This window comes from Orcinus orca, chromosome 11 (assembly GCF_937001465.1).
Source record: "Orcinus orca chromosome 11, mOrcOrc1.1, whole genome shotgun sequence".
NCBI lineage: Eukaryota > Metazoa > Chordata > Mammalia > Artiodactyla > Delphinidae > Orcinus > Orcinus orca.
The window spans coordinates 64,007,562-64,027,776 of record NC_064569.1 but is presented as its reverse complement, the minus strand read 5'-3'; the positions used below and the strand labels follow the sequence as shown (position 1 = coordinate 64,027,776).

The following is a 20,215-nucleotide window of genomic DNA, read 5'->3' as shown; positions in this document are numbered from 1 at the left end:
GTGTTGATTATGGGCCTGGGCCCAGGGGTGGAGAATCACACACGTTTACTCTTTTTTTTTTTTACCAACCTCTCTCCACCTTTTCTTTCTTAATCTCTAGATCATAATGATACTCACTCAGGCCTGTTATGGGCTGAGTCTTGTCCCCCCAATTCGTATATCGAAGACTTAACCCCCAGTAGGACCCCAGAATGTGACTGTATTTGGGGATGGGGTCTTTAAATAGGGAACTAAGATAAGATGAGGTCATCGGGGTGGGACTACATCCAATTGAAGACCATCATAGAAAAAGGCTGAGCTTGCCTAGGGAAGAGGGAGTTCTGCCAGTGGACTGCAGAGCGCCGACATCGACCCTGCCCTGGTTCTCCAGCCTGCCGCCTACCCTCCCAACCGCAACAATTTCGTGAGTCACTTTCTTAAATTTTCTCTTCCTGTTCAGACACACATATCCATCCTCTTGGTTCTGTTCCTCTGGAGAACCTTAATTCAAGGTTTCATTCCCATTCAAGTTCTGCTTGAAGTCTGAGGATAAAGTTTTTCTTACGAGTATTTTCCGGTAAATATAAAGCACTGGGAAAATGGAACTTACTGGCTTTTCTCACATATAACTATCGCCTAATGTCTGATCGTCTATTCAGATGTATTGAATATTTACGGTGTGTGGGGGCTGCTGTTTGCTCAAGAAGAGACCCCAACAGGCTCTCCATCACGGGGACCATGCTCTGAGTTGCTTTTTTAATAGTCTTGTTTGTGGTCAATGTTGTGGTCGATGTTATAACAAAACTATCTCCCAAGTCTGTGACTGTTCATCTGGACTGTGGTTTAACTAGAAGAGCTAGTTCAGGCCCCTTAATATGAGGGGTGAGTGGTGTGGAATTTCCTTGGGGTATCCGGAATGCTTTACAAATGTGTCGGTATGAGTGGATGTGGTGTCTTATTATCTTCATTTTGACTTTTCCCGAAGTCCTGCCTCACACACTGAGGATTTAATGAGCTTTCACAGAGATCTCTATATCAAAAGAGCCCTTGCAGAGCCATAAGCTTTACTGAGCTTGCTCTTACCTTTTGTTTCGTCTTTTTTCCTGCCTCCGGCATCGATGTGATTGAACTTGGGCTATTTAGGTTTGCAGCACAGAGGAGACACCTGTGAAAAATCCGCCTTTTGAGGCTGCCTATCCAAGAGGGGTCGTTCTTGGGCTGCCTTGTTTTCAGTTTGCTTCATGAACAGAAACTAGAGCTCTCAGAATGGCTCAATCCTAGATAACCACAGTGAAAAAGACTTCATCAAACCTGAAACCCAGGTTTTATCTCCCAAAGCTGGAAACCTTGAACTTGTGTGTTGGGACTGGAAGGGAAAATCACACATGTTGAAATGGCAGCACCTGCTGGTCAAGTGTGATATGGCAGCTCGAGAGAAGCGGCTGAGCTTCAGGCAAGCCGGGAGCTAGTCCCAGGGGGTTTGTCCGTTGCCTTGCGGAAACTTTCCGCAGGAGGAATTTTTACCCGAGCTTGTGAGGGGTGGAGTGTAGATTGACCCAAGCTGGAGGGTCAACGCCAGTGTCAGAAGGTTCTGTGAAGCCTCCCGCCGTTCTGAAAGTGCCACAGTACTCGTTCTGCAAACAGTGCTATGAGTATATACCAGTCCCCCTTCTCTATCTTCTTAAAAAGTTCACAATTTATTTTTAATGGCTTGCTTTCATGTGGTAATCTCCTATTGAGCAACAAAATAAAATTGGAGAGTAAAATTCTTTTTACAGAAATCTGCTAGCCAACAAAAGTTCTCAGAAAAGACATTTATTCCGGAGTGGAAGAAGTGACCAACCTGGATTTTGTCTCAGGCTATATCATCAAGGGGTTTATATCACTAGCTTCCTGAATGCCAAGTGAAAGCGTAATGGGAATTTTATGGCATGTTCTTGATATGTGGTATATATTGAAAGCTGATGATTGCTAGTTAATAGAGTTCACTTAACTTACCCATCAGTGTTACATTTGCCCATGTTTGACTTCTTGAAGCATTTTGATATAGCATAATAACAATAAAAAATAGATTAGCCAGGCGGCGTTAGGTCCATCTTCCAGATGGGGGGGGTCACAGACACAAGAAACTGAAAAGGTTTATTGAAGGTCACATTGTTTGTTAGAGCTGGCACCCAGGTGGCATGTCCCTAACGGCTACTATGGTGCTTCTCAAACTTGATGGGATGATGACTTGCCTCCGTAGATTATTGTGCTCCTGTCTAAAGCAGCGGTTCCCAACCTTTTTGGCGTGGGACCGGTTTCGTGGAAGACAATTTTTCCATAAATCAGGGTGGGGGAGGGGATGGTTGGGGGGGGTAATGGGAGCGATGGGGAGCGATGGGCAGCGGCAGATGAAGCTTCGCTTGCTTGCCTGCCGCTCACCTCCTGCTGTGCGGCCGGATCCCTAACAGGCCATGGACTGGTACCTGTCTGCGGCCCGGGGGTTGGGGACCCCTGGTCTAAAGGAGCAAATGAAAATATAAGGAAGATATTTGTTCCTCTTTCGGATTAGAGGTTTAGTTCTTCTAGGTTCACACATGGACTTCATGGAAACCAAATACACTAGGGCATCCTGTGGATACGTGGCAACGGCACAGACAACAGCGAGTTAGGCAAGGTGAACAAAGTTAACGCCTGCCTTTCGGCAATGTGCCCTCGGTCTAAAACTTGGTGTCAGGCATTAGGTGGTTGCATCTGTTGTGTTCTGTCAGATGGTGTGGTTACCTGTAGATAAGTTGTTCAGACAGAGGTGATGAAAATGGCCAAAAAAGTTCTAGAGCTCTGATTTCTGGCCCTCTACCTTCCTGCAAGCAGCAATCAATCTACCCCCTTTGTGTTTCTTTGCTTTCTGAAAAACTGAAAACGCTGCCTAGCCACCTTCATTCTCCTACTTTCTGCCTGGTACACTCTGTACAAAGTAGAGTTGACAAGGAGATTAATGTGATGACATGTAAGGCCTAGAAATTCTAGAAGGATGGAAAGGAAACTCGTTTTGCCGGCAGTAGGAAAGAAGGCCTCCTGTGTGCTGGGTGTCACGCTTGCTTCTATACACATTATCATTTCTTTTAAGTCATCAACAGTAGCCAGCAGAAGTAGATGTTTAGGTTTTGATGGAGAAATCATGGCTCAAATGGATATCTTGCCTCAGGTCCCTGTGCCCACTTCTCTCTCTGACATCACACTATGTCGCTAAACATTAAGGATAGTCAGGCATAGGGGAATGAGAGTAGAGTGGGGAGTTTGAAGTTGATGGAGGGTATGACTAGTGTCTTCAGTATTTGAGGAGGTGAGGCCCAAGAATAGGAGAGAAGGTGGGGGACTAGGTATGTTCTACTCATCTTGGCTTTAGAGAGAAATGTACTTGGATAAACTCTTTGCTTTCATTCAAGTCATTGTGGTTTGTCCAGCAGAGCATTTTGCATTTCTGCATTTTAACCGGACCTCCAGATGATTCTGAATTACGCCAAAGTTTGAGAGCCACTTCGTTACTCTGTAATATCTACTATGTGGAAATTTTAGTCTTTCCTCATCTATACATGAAAAAGTGTCTTTAGAAACAAACGGGCAGCAATCATCAAGTGTGCTTGATTAGACTTAATCTGCTTTCTCTCCTAATAAGTAATGGAAGATGAGATAAATGTAATACTAGGAACCGTCTAGGTATTATAAATACAGCCATTGAAGGTTTTATTTTTTCCTTTTTGGCAACATATTTGAACTCTTTAATTCTAGAGAAAATATAATTTCTAAATAGAACATCACATCTGAATTTTTACTTTATCTTTTACCATATTTTCTTTGAAATTATCTCCTGAAGACAATGAAATTTTAAAAGGCCAAAAAATTATTCAAATGACCACAGATCACTTGTTCAAATGTCCTATGCCATTCATTTAAAGATAAACAATATCAAAAACCCTTCGAAAACTTAAAGACCAAAGAAAGGATCAATATTCCTTCTCATTTCTGCCCTATCCCAATTCCCTAAGAAAAGAAATATCTTTGAAATTATAGGATTTTAAGATTGCAGGATTTCAAAGGAGACCAAGCATGGCAGTACTGGACTGTGTATTAATGTTGCAGAAAATTAAGTAGGCAGAAATACAGAGAAGACTTTCTGAAATTACATGCTTTAATCTGCATGTTGAGCTAGACAGTGATTTGGAGTAGAGGTCTGGAGAGAGACCAACTAGAAGGGCTGTGACAGAAATATTAAGGAAATCGTGAAACAGAAAAAATGGTCTTCCTGGCTTCCAATATCAAGTTCTCCCTTCTATTCAAACTTCATTGTTTATAAAACATGTCCTTTTCTTTTGGAAATACTAATTTAGGCGAGTTCTCCCAGAAAACTTTCCTCATCCATAAATCCTATTTGCAAGTGTTTTGATACATGTTTGTTATTGATGAAACTTTATACGTGTTGATTTATAATATATATTAACATTGATCCAATCATATTTTAAAATCTATTCTCGGCTTCTGGAGTAGAGGGACCTTATTGTATTAAATGTGTTTTGTTCAGTGGATATTTACTGACTTCCTATTGCGTATTTTGCACCATAATAAGGCATTAAGATGCATGTGCCGTATGACCTGATCTCTGTCATCAGAAAAATTAAGTTGGCTGACAATACAAAGCCAGGATAAGTTAAGAGGTAAGTTAAGAATTGAACACAGTAGTGCAAAGGATTTTTTTTTTTTAAGACAGTACTTGCTGAAAAGCCACATCAATTATTAAATACAAGGTAGTGATTGCCATGAACTCAGAGCACAGTCCTTAGCATTCTTTCCACCTAAAGTGTGAAATTCCCTCAATAGCATTTGAACAGATTTCCCCTGGTAGTTGAGAGGGGCTCAGCCTCTGTTGTAGCAAGGGCCCTCCTACCCCTATGTTCTCCTTTTCTGTGGATCAGACCGACCTTGCATACCGATCGCTTTCTGAGGTGTAATAAATGACAAATGGAATATAATTGATAGTAACAGGAAAATACTTCGTATTTAGAAATTAATTCAGTTAGGTCAACTTTCAGCTTTAAACAGCAATTCAGAATCGAATGTTTGTTGCATTAACAGAACCTCATCCACCTCAACAATTTTCTGAGACACACAAACTTGAGAGGTTTCAATTCTATGTAGTAACACAGAATTTACAGTTGCTAGTGGAAAATACTGTGTAAGATTTTCCTAGATTGGAAGCTGTTGGGATTAGAATGTCACATATACTTATAAAAAGGAACCATCCTGATATATTTCTCTATTAATCGTATCCCCCCACCTGGCCACATCTTTAAGACTTGTAGTATGGTGTTTCTGATCTAAAAGAACGATGAAGAAAAATCATTACTTGAGACAGAGGATCAGTTAGAATCTTCCCAGTACCAAGCCACCATCATCTTGGTGCAATGAGGATGCTGCCCACAGTTTTGACCCCCTTCACAGACCCTCTTCTAGAGGGTAAGCAGAACAACATTCCAACGTGCAGGCAGATCTCGTCATTGTCTTTTTTTTTTTTTTTCCTTCACTGAAAACCCTTTTATGGCTAGCTCCCCAGTGCAACTGAATGCAAGCGAATACCTTCCCAAGGCTTCTAAGCTCCTGCAAGAGCTGGTTCCTGCCTCTCAGACCGAATTCCCTACACATTCTCAATGGTGTGCCAAGATCCAGCCACACCAGCCTCTTAGATATTCCTCAAACACACAACATTTCTTCCCATCTCAGGAGCTTGGTATTTTTCTTGTTGCTTGAAAAACTTTCTTCCGGATTTTCAAATGTCTCTGTTCACCAGAGCTGTCAACCCTCCACATTCACCCTCTACATTATTCTGTTGGTCTCCTTCCTAGCACTTACCGGTACCCCAAATTATCTTACTCTTCTTTTTGGTTTTGTTTAATTGTTATTATCTCTCCCTACTAGAATATAAGCCCTTAAGGGTGAATGATCATGTTAACTTTTCTATTCCGGGTATCTATATGATAGTGCCTGGCACTAAATAAATGCTCAGCAAGTATTTGACAGACTGTCTGAAAAAAAAATCAGCCTTTAACCAAGCGACACAAAGTATTGATACTTTAGCTACGATTTTCTCCATTTAATCTGTGATTATGTCCCATAGCCTGGATATATATGAATTTATAGAACTTCTAGTCCTTGAGCTCTATCCCTTTATTCTCAATCAGAAAAAGAATTTAATCTGGTTTTGTATTAGATTAGTATCGACTGGGGAAACTTAAAAAAAAAAAAATCGTTGCTTCCTGGGACCTTCAGCCGACTGTTCCTCTTGGAATAGAGCCTGGGCATCTATATGTTAAAATCTAAGGTGATTCTGTACTGAGAGGATTGAGAAAGACTGGAATAATATTCAACTTAATATTTAGATATTTAATATTTACTTTAAATATGCTACAAAATTATCAAATATATTCTCCTAGCATGTATTCAAGTGAAAAAGTATCAGTGTAGGGCAGGAACCACAGCAACCAACCTTCCTGTACTAGGGTAATCTAGCCATCAGTATAAAGATCCCTTACTGTTACCTGGAAATCTGTTAGCATACTGTTTGGACCCTATAAAGTGTTAAACATAATAAATACCTCAGTTTCTAAAGTATTAAAATATTTGGTTTAGAAATGATTATAAATAACTTCATATCTGAACATTAACCTGTTAAAAATTATATTCCTAGATATAGTAACCAATTTAGTATACAAACTATTATTCAGTATTTTCAGCCATAATATAAAAAAAATTGTCAATGGTTGACTTGTGGACTATAACAGTAAGTCTCCCTGAATTTATTACTAAGGATTAATTTAGGAAAATCTGTATACTTGTTTTCTTTACCAAGTGTGGTATGGTAATAAAAACTTTATTATAAGGTATTTTATTTTTGATGTGATATGCATCAACTTAAATTGTTTTTCTCTCCCTTGGTATGCTTCCTGTACTTTTTCTCCTTTCATTATACTCTAAGTGTATACTATATATAGACTAGGAGAAGAAATTTCTTTACTTCATGAATCAAAGATTACTACTGAAGTCTATAATAATGTGGGGCTCTCTACTTTAATTAAACAACTAAATCATTTAGAGGAATTTTTGATTGATGTCTTCTGTATAACCAGTCTTCTTTTCTACATCTTTTTTCTTTTCTCTCATTTGACAGATGTATTCAATGCCAATTATGTATTTGGTCCTTTAAAATCATCTTGGCATTAAGAAATGATATAAAAAACTGAGTGGTGTGTAAGTAGTTTTAAAACATTTGGGTTATCAAGAGATTAATCTATTTAATCTTAATTCTGATAATTATGGAGGTAATTTTATGTAGACAGGCAGTCCATCTAATGATTAAATACACTCAATAGCAGAACAACTCTTTTGTGTAGATATGTCATTGGTAAGATAAAATTTATGGTCCAGATGTTTTAGCATTTGAGTAAGAGGGAAAATATCTGGTTTTTTGAAATGATACAGTAGAAATCTGTTTTGATGAATTCTAGTTAGGTATTACAGTTTATTGATGTGGGCTGAAACAAGTTTTCTTTAACATAAGCCAAATAGATTAATTCCTATCCTAATAGTCAAGCATCTTTAAATGTATTAATTCTGAAACGTGTTAACCTCTTGAGAGGAGATGTGAGAATGAAGGGTGGGTTATGTGTCATCAACTTCTGATTGGTATTGATCTTCATGAGTTTAAATGGGTTCATATTTGGATACTGAATCATCCTGCAGACTGTTTTATATACTGTCATAGCAATCTATCTTTAACCTGTGTAGGCAATTGATAAACACTGATAAATCTTATTACTGTGAGTTTCTTCCTGTAACTTTCTAGTTGTATTTTCACTCTTTTCAGTCTTTTTTCTCCTCAGTAAAAGCAATATTATTTCCATTTTGACAGCTGCCTTGGTGATATCCCAAATCATATTCATATCTGCGGGTCCATTGCAATTCACGTTAATACCTAGCTATATACCCCTAGCATTTACCAGTTGGTTATCATCCAGCTATCTGGATGATACATCAACAGTTTATGTATCTGTCTGATTTTAAATAATACATGTGACCAGATGTAAAGCATGAGAGCAGATTGCAGCCGAATAATACATCACCTCTCCAATGCAGTCCCTGTTATAGCTTTCAGGTTAGTCAGAAAGAAGGTATACATTGAAATGGCGGCTGTTTCTGGTTCTCGCTCTCCCAGAATGACAGAGATGTTAGGGTTTGGCAGAGGGGTAAATATCGGGGGAGGTGGTCAGTCTTTGTTCCTTCCCCAAAGGGCAGAGGAAATCGGAGAGGGATGGGGTAGGGGAGGATGGGGGCTGATAGAGAAGTCTAAAGAAGTGCTTTCAGGATTGTCTATCCAGACAGGGTCAGAGTAGATACACTTGGATTTCTTTAACTAGAGAGACTAAAGTGAATCATCTCTTTATTTTATGTACATCATACATATATATGTATATATACATATACCTATGTCTTTGAAAATTTTGCATCAGCTTACATTAGTTTATCTCTCTTGATATTCTTTCTCTACTCTTTGTTCTTCATACTCTAAGTAAATTGTATGTCACAGATGGGGTCAAGTGGGGAGTAAAGAATTATTCTCCATCTTCTGTCCTCATTTGCTGTAAACCTGTGAATATTCTCACTTATGTATCAGCAGTAAGCATTATTTGCTATGTTCTTAAAATCTTTGTACAGCTGATAGCTTTACTATAAATTATGAACTCTCTATCATTATTTTTCCTATTACGTGTAGTTTTCCCACAGTGGCAAAAGTTGATGTGGTTTTTGTAGGTATGAGAGGAAACGAGGATTTTTTAGAAAATGGTTTGTAACTACTAGTTTTTCAAATTGTTGTCCACAAGTGTATTCCCATGGAAACTTGCCTATTTTGGGGTTTTCAAACATACATTTTAAAAAGATTGAAAACGTGGCGGCCATGGAGATAGTCTCATGAAACAGTATCTAAACTGTTCCTTCTTTGGAGAAACAATGATTAATAGCATGTTGTCACGTCTCGTGTGTCCACTCATTCTTCAAAGAGCGTTATTTCTGTGGTGACGCATGCTGTTCACGTTGTGTGGACGTGGCACATTTGGAGAAGAATTTACAATGTATACAAATTGCAGAGCTTTCAACAGTGTATTGATCTTTGCCATATAGCTTACAAAATCGCTGTATTGATGGCCTTATTTTTAGTTGGTCCATTGCCTCCCAAACCTCGCATGACGGTTTGTGCTCCTTGGTATTTTAAAATTCCTTGACTTCTGATCACAACAAATCAGCCATCCTGAATAAAAATAAATCCATTAATTTCTTTCTCTCATTTTCCTAAGTGGTGCAATCGTGTTAATTCTTACTGTCTACTCAAAACTGTTGGGGGATTAGCTAAAGATTCTATCCCAGTGGTTACAAAAGATAATGTCTTGTCTTTGCTCTTGGCAACATCTTTCCCACGTTCAGAAAATAATGAAAACGGGCCATGTTGGCTCTTCGCCATCTCACTAACGCATCCTTTGCAGTTAACGACCCACGGACTGTGTCATTCTGTATTAAACTAGGTTTTTGCACTCCTAGGGGCTTTCCAAATTCTTTGAGCACCGTGATTCTGGCATCCCCAGATATATACAGTTTAGAACTGGGAAGGAATTTTTGAAACCTTCTTTTACTGTTGTTTCCAAAAACCACTTTCGTCCTTTGTTTTGTGTTGTATGTTTTTAAGTTAGTGTTTCTCAAAGGGTGATTCTTCAGGACTTTGCATGAGAATAACCAGGAGTTGTTACATGCAGATACCTGATTCCCTATCCCAGAGATGCTGAGTCAGGGCACCTGCATTTTTTTTTTTAAATAAATTAATTTATTTTGTTTATTTATTTATTTTTGGCTGCGTTGGGTCTTCGTTGCAGCACACAGGCTTTCTCTAGTTGTGGCATGTGGCGGGGGGGCTACTTTTCATTGTGGTGCGCAGGCTTCTTGTTGCTGTGGCTTCTCGTTACGGAGCACGGGCTTTTAGCACATGGGCTTCAGTAGTTGTGGCACCTGGGCTCAGTAGTTGTGGCACACGGGCTTAGTTGCTCCGTGGCATGCGGGCTCCTCCCGGACCAGGGCTCGAACCCGTGTCCCCTGCGTTGGCAGGCGGATTCTTAACCACTGCGCCACCAGGGAAGCCCAGGGCACCTGCATTTTTAACAAGTGTCTCCGGAGATTCTAATGCCCTCTGCTGATGGAATACAACTGTTTAACCTCTGGGCCTAGTGACTGGCTGATCTTGAAAGTAACGACAATCACCTTGCTCCTGGTGACATAATTTGCACTGGGTGGCTAGGGTGAAGCACATGAAAGACTGAATTCAACCTATAGAACTTGGCAGTCAAGCTAAATATCCTTGGATACTTCCAGAGTTACATTTAAAATTGTGTCCTATGACACGTGCTAGAGGTGGGAGTTAAATCTCTTCTACCATTAAGATAGGGTGGCAGCGTTTTATGGTGAGATAGCAAAGGAAACCTGAATATAAACAAAGCTAGGGTGCAGGATAGAATGATTAAGGAGCCAGACAAACTTGACGTCTAGCTCCGCCTCTGTAATCGTGGGCAGTTACTTAAGCTCTTCAAGTTTCAGCTTCCTCATCTGCGAAATGATGATGATTAGAGTACTTACCTCACAGGGTTGCTGTGAGGGTTTTTCTCTGTAACACTTAGCACAGTGCCCGATTCATATCAAGCACTCAGCAAATGGCAGTATCTTAGGTTACTTAAGTTCACTAAAAATCACTAAAAGTGTTCTTCGTATTCATTGGCTGTCTAACTTAATTTAGGGCTTTCTAGATCTGTCAGAGGACACGTTACTGGGAAGAGTATAGATACGTTGTACTACTGATAGAATTTTTACAACAGGATGTCGATTCAATGTCTTTATACAAAAACTATGGTTGACATTGTGTTGCTGAAAGTTGTGATTAGTAAGATTTTCTATAATCTAATAAACGTGTCTTGAGTCAGAACTGATTTCCACATTTTTATTTCTTGGCAGGGTGTGCAAATGTGAATGGAAATAACTTGATTACGCAATTCTGTTGCAAGTAGAGAGTCATGGAGAATAATGGACAAGTAGGATAAACCTACTGACGAAGCATATTTTTCTAAACACAGGATAGCCAAGTTTCAAGTATTGTGAATACATATCCTTAATAGCATCAAAAATGAGTTCATTTGGAGTCTGTTAAATGGCAAGATTTAGGTATATCACAGGCTCAGCAAAAGAGGACTGAAATCGTGAACATCATCTCCTTTGTATAATTTTTATAATATATTTAGTGCTGGAAATTGGGATTTGAAGTACCCATTTCTTAAGTTTTTCTATGAATAGGATATGAATACCCTTCTTAAAAATTTCTACCACTGCAAAAATGTATATAGTTTCAAGCATATAATACTCCCCCTGAAATCAGTGTTCCTTATTATTTTTTTAACGAAGCAAGACAAAGTACTGATGTGTATATGTTGAAGAGAAAAAAAGACACAGGTAAAGGAAAGTGTTGAAAGACGGTGACCGAGGAACTGGAAAAATGTTACAAGTGCACTGCAGATATTTTCTGACCCCACTCCATCTATAGTCCCCCTACAGCTCTATGCACATGTGTTTAAGTATTTGTACAACGTAGAAGAAAAAGTGTGTGCAGGATGTAGAGGCTCTTTTGTTTTAATGTAACAAAATGACATTAAGTGTTCATGAGAATTTAATGGTGAGATGTCAAAGATTTTTGCATTAAATATATCACCTAAAAATGCTGATATTACAAAAATCAACTTCCCAAGAAAAGGGTTAAAATATGTCCCCTTTAATTGCATGTATTGGTCAAACCATTCTAATTCCAGCAGTTACTTGGATATTAAGCATGAATAGTCTGGATCTATACATAATTAGATAGAGCAGATATAGAAATTTCCAAGACCATCTCATAGGCATTTTAGCCTCTCTCCTAGCAACTATTATTTGGGCATTTCTTAAGACTGTATTAACATTACAAACAACCTTTAAAATAAGTTAACTCATAATTGGCATCCCCAATAGAATGCATGTAAAAATAAACATTTGTGCATCATCCTTAATCAAATGCACATAGAAAATAACAGAATAACTCAACAGTGATTAAGCTTGGTTAGAAATATTCCAAAAATGTCTGCACAGCTGACATAGCTTCGTATTTGAAATCATTTCTCTCTTGTTTTTACTCTTTATAGTAACTTCATTTGATAGGCCAGCTTCCTAAACCTTATTTAACTAAAAAAAGTAATAGAATCATTGATTTTAAAAATGGAAGCAACCTTAGATGTCAAACGTTTAATTTTTTTTTTTTCATTTGAGAAATTGATGCCTGGACAAGTTGTGTGACTTGCCCATGCCTATGGTTTGAATTGTGGTATAATTGTGACTAGAACTCGGTTTAGTGCTTTTTCCACTGAGCTTAGGTAGAAAAAAGAGGCAGATTTTAACTAATGAATTACCACTAATTTCCAGCGGCTTCTCTGGGCCACTGCTGTCTCTTCAAGCAAAAGCATATAATGTGCAAAAACATTCCTTTTATAAAGGATACTAGTTAGATAAAATATTCAAAGGGTATAAGATGGGTAAGAGGGTGCAGATAGCAGAAGTGCTGAAAATGGAGATAAGATAAATACAGGTTATCTCAGTTTAAGATATCAACTATGATTGTCATTTCTAATAATACCTATGTCTCCCATCACACATGTACTTCCTTTATCCCCTACAGGCAGGTGACCAGGCAAACATCTTTATGTCAACTGCATTCAGAATGACTTTATAAAATGTTGCAACAGGTTATTCTTCCAATAGACTGTTTTTCACATATGTGAGGTTAATGTTGGGAGAGAAATCAAGAAGAATGAGAACAAGGTAGAACTACAGAAACATTGACCATGAACAAGACAGCAGGGGAAGAGAGGGAGGGAAGGGGATGGAGAAGCTGAAGCAAGTGTGAGGATATTGCAGGGGCGCCCACAGACCCAGGGTTCATGAGACTGGACACAGGTGCCTAGAAGCTACTAACTTCAGGGAAGGGCACTGAGAATTTTTGTAAATCATTATTAGGTTTCAGAGATTAAGATCATAATAGATATTTAAAGACTCAAACACTAGGGAATTTCAGGAATGCAGAGTAGTTATTAATATTTTCAACAAAAGTACAATGGGTAGGAAGATAGTCCATGCAATAGAAAGCAAATAAAAAGGGGAGAAAAAAACCCCAAAGACATATTTGGGGGAAAGTGTGGCTACTTCCAAAGGGATCTTAGATTTGTGAACCTTTTTTGGTTAGAAATTTATTATTTTCAAATATAGATATATATTTATATTTTATATTTATATATATATTTGGTTTGTCAAGAATCAACTAATTCTCTGGAGAGGGATGTGGTACCTTTCTTTGGGAATGGTTTCAAGCAGTGTTATCTAATAGCAAGGTAGTGGACTGGACAACCCTTACTGGTTAACTAAAGGCCCAGGATATGCCAGTGTTGATTTAAAGTAGCAGTTCTCACAGCACAAGGATAGTATCAGAGATCGTGGCAATGACATTCACCTGCCCTACCTTAATCTTGGGCTAGCCTGAGTTTTCATAACAAAGTTTGTTTTCCTTTTGACTGCAGAATTTTTCTAGCTTGGTTCATTTAATGATAGACCAGTCTATCCAGTGAACTGAAAAGAGCAGGAAAAGCAGCAGTCTTTGGAGTGTTATGAATCACCACGTGTGTTCTCACCTAAGACCACTCCAGTGGCACATTCTATTTATGGCTTTATTTCTTTCATTTATTATGCTCACAACACATTTTTCTGAATTAAAAAATAGGTAATTGGGGGCTTCCCTGGTGGCGCAGTGGTTGGGAGTCCGCCTGCCGATGCAGGGGACGTGGGTTCGTGCCCCGGTCCGGGAGGATCCCACATGCCGCGGAGCGGCTGGGCTCGTGAGCCATGGCCGCTGAGCCTGCGCATCCGGAGCCTGTGCTCCACAGCGGGAGAGGCCGCAACAGTGAGAAGCCCGCGTACCGCAAAAAACAACAACAACAACAAACAAACCAGGTAATTGAATTAATACCCACAGTTGATTGATGCTCCCCTCGAATTGGTAACCTTAGCCTAAAACACTAATTTATTCTAAAACCCATAATTGCCTGCATATGTAATTTTGCCCTAACACCATTTTGAACTGTAAATCCTGGCATTCTGCCACCAGTAATTTTGGTATCATGACTTTAATTTTAATTGTGGGTGACATTTGGAGGGGGGGAATGAGCATAAAGATTCAAGCTACATTTTAAAGGCTAATCAGACTTGAAAAATCAATGAATATACATAAATCTTGATTGAGCATCTACAAATAGATAGAAAACAAAATATACAAACAGTCCTGAGAATTTACTTCCAATAACTAATTTATATAGAACTGATTTTGTCTCTGTAGAAGTTTTGGGAAAAAAATTGTGTTTGGACATAGCTTGTTCCACACTGAGTCCCAATTACCAGCCTGCCCCCAGCCCCATCAGCTATTTATTATAAATTGCTTGGTGGGACTAACTCTTAGCTGAAAAGAATAAACAATCAAACAATAATACAAAGGCTTCGGTATTAAACCCCTATATATAAACAGATTAGGAACATGTCTATGTCCCTAATACATATGTCTATGTAATTCAGGAGAAAGCCAGTTAAATCTATCATATAATAAGTGATGATGTTTTCTTACATCTGCCCACAAAACTGAATCAAGTTTCATTTTTGTTTTTTCTTATGCCTATATTCAAAGCTTGAAATGATGGAACTATAAATTAAAATCATCATCATGGCTCTAAGTATACGGTGCTCCCGAGCTCCCAGGATAGTGTCAAAAATGTTTGTCAGGGCTTCCCTGGTGGCGCAGTGGTTGAGAGTCCGCCTGCTGTTGCAGGGGACACGGGTTCGTGCCCCGGTCCGAGAAGATCCCATATGCCACAGAGCGGCTGGGCCCGTGAGCCATGGCCGCTGAGCCTGCACGTCCAGAGCCTGTGCTCCGCAACGGGAGAGGCCACAACAGTGAGAGGCCCGCGTACCGCAAAAAAAAAAAAAAAAAAAAAGTTTGTCAAAAGAGTCATGCATCTCAGTGCCATAGCATCTTTGCCCATAACCCGTATGGTTAGGCAATGTGAAGCCACTTAAATTTTTTTTGTTGTTGAACTCACAAATTTTACATGCCAGGGCCAAGCTGAATATTTTTTATACTTATTCCAGATACAGGCCAATCTGGTTACAGGTCCCTGTAGATAATAAATTCTACTTATTTTAACACTAACCTGTTCAATTAGTCTTGTTTTTGATACCCAAGCATTAGATAATTATAGACATGGAAGAGGTTGTCTAAAGATTATTTTTGTCATACAAGTCTAATCCGATAAAATTCGGTTTCAATTTTGTATATAAAATATGTGCTATAAAGACATTTACCCAAAAGCTTATTTATTAGCAGCTGCAATTAACATATATTTAAGAGGTGGTTATGGTAAATAACAATACTTAAATCTGCTGGATATTTTCAAAGCTGGGAACTTTTCTTCATTTGCTGTGTTAATTGTATAGATCAGCACTCAAAAAGAGATAAAAAAGGATGCATATGGAGAATTTGCCTCAGCTACTAAAAACTCAATTTCCTTTATTTATGAAAAATCTTCCATATTAAAATGATCGCCTCTCAGCCTACCCTCAATGTTAAGTTCTCCAGAGGAGGGTAAACCCTCTAGTTGTATGACTACAACACAAATAACACTTCTATATATTCTAGTTTCCACAGAGATTTCCCAAATCGTAAGTATGATCCAGAAGAGGTTATATTCTTGGGGCCATTGATCACAACTGACTTCTTACAGTGTTCTAGAAATGAATTCACCTTGTTAGCTCACCAAAATAATAAAGAGGGATTCGCATCTTTTAGAAAGGCACAGGTGTTTTACATGATGAAGAACTGAGAGGTGCAATGTAAAAACTCTAGTTAAATTTATTTTCACGTGTCTGAGTAATCTAGGGATTTACTCCTTCATAAGATGAAAGATTGGAAAGCTGTTGCAACCACAAAAAACCTAATTAAATTCTGATCATTCAATGGTGTGTTTTGTTTAACTCTGTAAATTCTGTGAGGGACAACAGCAAAATGTTCATAAAGGGTAGTTAGAGAAGCACAAAGAGTTTTTTGTTTTAGGAAAAACACTTTTTGAATTAAAAAAAAAAATTTTTTTTTTTTTTTTTTTTTTTTTTTTGCGGTATGCAGGCCTTTCACTGTTGTGGCCTTTCCCGTTGCGGAGCACAGGCTCTGGACGTGCAGGCTCAGTGGCCATGGCTCACGGGCCCAGCTGCTCCGTGGCATGTGGGATCTTTCCGGACCGGGGAACGAACCCGTGTCCCCTGCATCGACAGGCAGACTCTCAACCACTGCGCCACCAGGGAAGCCCCAACCTGGTATCTTGAATAGCCATCTGTACCATATGAATTTAGTTTGCTCTTGTGCCATATTGAATAGGATGAAGTATAGTTAGGGAAGAAATGGAAATTTGTGTCTGTTCTGCAAAGCACATTAGGACCTCTATTCTAGGAATAAACATTGCAAGAGCTCTGTTTAGGTGTGGCTAAATTTCCCTTAGACCATTCATAGAAGACAAGATACCAGGTGATCAATAGTGCCAAACAGCACACAGTCTACTGGGGAGAAAAATCATATTTTACGAGCAGTCCAGATGTGCTTGCATTTCTACAATATCTGAATTTCTTTAGTAAGTGAAAGAGGGGACTGCACTGTGACATTTATACTTCATCACAACCCAGGAATCTCTACTCAGTGCTGGAAGTAGCAATCATTTGCCATAGTGTTAAACCATTTTTTTCTCTGAATCCTTATACTCGTAACAGGGCTAAAAAGTGTTAGAACCATATCATTTTAATAAGACAGATCATTTCCAGAAGGGCAGCCCATCTGTACTATTCAAATTTTTGATAAAGCTTTATTTCTTTTACTTCCTTTTCTTCTCTGAATTCTCTAATTTTCTGTTTTTTCCTTCTATAGATTCTTTGCTCTCTATAGGTAAATAACAAGGAGAATTACCACCACCCTTTTCCAGGTAAAATCAGTTAGGGTGTGGGGAAAGGGAGGAGATTCTCAAGAGGATGTGGAAAGAAACAAAAGCACATGGATTTGTGTACTTTTGAAAATTCCCTGAGGTCAGAGTACCTTCTAAACATTATCCAGAACTGTGTAGGGAACTTCAATCCAAATTGGTAGGGGGAAAATAATCTCTCGGGGAATATAAGTGTAATAAACAATCTGGCTCTCTTTCACACTAGGAAGAAACAGAGCATGGATAGTCAAAGGCATCCTTTTCAGGAAACAACTTGCACTTCACCCTGAGAACAGTTTCTTACTGTTTAGTTCTTTCCCTGAAGTAACAGACACCCATGGCTGAGAATCAGTGTCATTTCCATAGGAAGCATTTCTTTAACCAGAATTGGGTACCTTGACAACTTGATTGAAAAACATGTTGACTAAAATGTTCTTAATAAGCATGCCTCATGACCTTCCTCCCCTGTGGTCTCACCAGCAGTCAATAAACTAGACTCATCATCCTCAAATCTCATGGAAAAACCTATCTGTCAGAGAAGTAATTACCTAGCTAGATCTATGCCTCTCTGAGGTGAAGCCCAGAAATCATTATAATACACTGTAATTAGTGTTTATTATTTTATCCGTTCATGTCACTGGTAGTACCAAGAAAGTGCCCCTCAGCTGGACATTCCTATCATAACAAGACATAGAAAATATTCATGTAAAGGATTCTCATTGTCTGCATCTTCTTTCCATGGCAACTTAAAATCAGCTTGCTTCCAAGCAATTTGTGGCTCAACCACGCTCCCTCAACCGCACACAGCAGACCTGGCATTTCATCCAGGAGTATCTAAATCTTTAGCCTGACAACAGGTGTTGTTATTATCTTGACAAAGACCTGCATGATAAGCTCCTCATTTTTCTCCATGGGGACAAATAGTACATTCAGGACTTGTTCTTGGCAGATGTTATTGTAACAAATTCAGAATTCAAATCCTTCGAACCCCCTGCTATGCTGTGAGTTAAGATGGGGAGTGAAAACACAGATGCTGCTGCATTTCAATGCAGTGCTGTTACCTGGTCTTTGGCTTTTGTTGTGCTGCGCTTTATAACCATGCTGGTCCTTCTATCTTCAAGGGGCTCTGATAAGGAATATCTGATCTGATGACAACTTGAGACAGTCTCAACTACTTCTCAACTGTAAAGATGACATATACAGTTTTACCTTTGAAGGAAGGATAAGTTTCTTCTGGGGAGAGCAAAATAAAAGCACCTATAATCCTTTAAAAAAAAATTGACACTGTTTTAAAGTAGAAATCAGGGAATTCAGAATAACGGTATTGTATAATACAGGCCATTGATCTTCCATTTTTAAAGAAATAAAAACTTAAATCCTGCAGTAGCTAAGGGCATGAGCTTTAGCTGACTTAAGTCTCTAAGCCATAGTTATCTCGACTGCAAAATGTTGATAATGATAGTATATATTTCTCAGAATTGTCATAGGAATCATGGGGTAAAGATTGTCAAGTGTTGAGCATATGCCCAGCACACAGTAAGCTCAGAGTACGAGTCCTGCTACCTTATTCAGTCAGACCACGTGGTATTACACACGGCTGCTAATCCTCTTTTGTGGGTTTAGCATTCTGGGACACACACTACACTCCTCTAACGTGGGGACCCTAAATATGGGATTGCTCAAGCAGGTCCAGGAAATTTGGGGTTTCACATTTGGGTGTCTTTCAAAAAGGCACAAGTAGGTGTTTCTAGGAGATAATAGGATTGAGAGGGAAAGCTTTGGCAAAGTTCCACTTTGCAAATTGCAAGGGAGGCTGCTTATAGTTCTGCTAAATAAGCCCTCTTCACTTTTAGGAAAGTACTCTTTTGACACTGGATGCAGAGAGAGGAGTGACAGATGTTTACTGATTGGCTGATTGAATAAGGGGGCCATGTGAATAAACATGGTAGGGGGCGGGGGGAACACATTTCAAATTTTATCTTTCCTAAGAGTCTCTCTGAACTCCCTATCTGACTTCCAGAGTATGCTAATTAGTTCCTGCTGTTACTATTGTCTCAAAAGCTCCAAATGACAGGTGCTGTTACATCCTCCATTTTCAGGGGAGCTGAAGGATTGTTAAAAGAAAAGCCAAGATTAGAGTCAAAATCTTAGTTTAAAAGATTCCATCTGCTATGAAAATTAACGTAAAATAGGTCAACTGGAAAAGAAGTTTTCCAAAGAGGTCATATTGTTTCTAGAAAGGGGTTTTAGATTTTGTAAGTCAGGAAACATCCAAGTAGAGTTAGAAGGTGGGGTTTGGATTACTGGTTCAGTCATTTCACTGTCTGGTGTGAACCTGGCAAGGTATTTTATCTTCCACAGGCCATCTTTTCAGGGTAAATAGTACATGTCTCAGGTATGTTGTGATAAGATGCCATACTACATATAAAGTATTAAGCACAGCAAGTGGAAGATAGTAAGCCTTCAATAATATAGCTATTTTTAAAAATTATTATATTTCCTTTGGGTAATTTTAGTATTCTCTTAGTAAACATGTTTTTCAAAGATAGAGTTCCACTAGATGATGACTCAGTATGCAAATATCTATGATTACTATATTAAGAGGCAAAAGACACAACAGAGAGGTTTATTTAAAATCACAGCTATCCAGGGGTTTGATACTGAGCTTGGAAATAAAAATTTCAACCAATCCAAAAGCTTGGGCTAACTAGGACTTTCCATAAAACATCAGGAGGCTTTATGTGGCTTTACTATGTTATTGTGTAGCTTAGACTGCTCTTTGAGATTTTAAGATAATTAACCAATCCCTTATGTATTTTCAGAGTTCTCTGAGGAATCCCTGGAAAGGTACACAGCTGGCACCTTTTAGTAACCTTCAAAAGGGCCAATTTTCTTTATTCCTTGAAAATGTACATGTCATTACCCAGAATATTTTCAACTGAGGTTTTAAAAAATGACAGGGTTTCATTTCGTGGCAGTCTTGCTAACCTAATTAACTAATCAAGTGATTTGTTATTTCAAGCATATCCCGT

The 20,215-nt window shown here is 38.7% G+C and overlaps 1 protein-coding gene and 1 long non-coding RNA gene across 4 annotated transcripts in view; one reads left to right on the top strand and one right to left on the bottom strand.

The window, feature by feature from the left end:
- The window catches only part of SYT1 (synaptotagmin 1), a 540,189-nt gene that overhangs the window by 43,156 nt on the left and 476,818 nt on the right, over positions 1 to 20,215 (bottom strand). The window lies entirely within an intron of this gene.
- LOC117201968 (uncharacterized) overlaps positions 314 to 20,215 on the top strand; it is a 314,961-nt gene continuing 295,059 nt past the window's right edge. The window contains exon 1 of the long non-coding RNA XR_007470358.1: positions 314 to 403. This is a non-coding gene — a long non-coding RNA (uncharacterized LOC117201968). The remainder of the gene's footprint in view (positions 404 to 20,215) is intronic.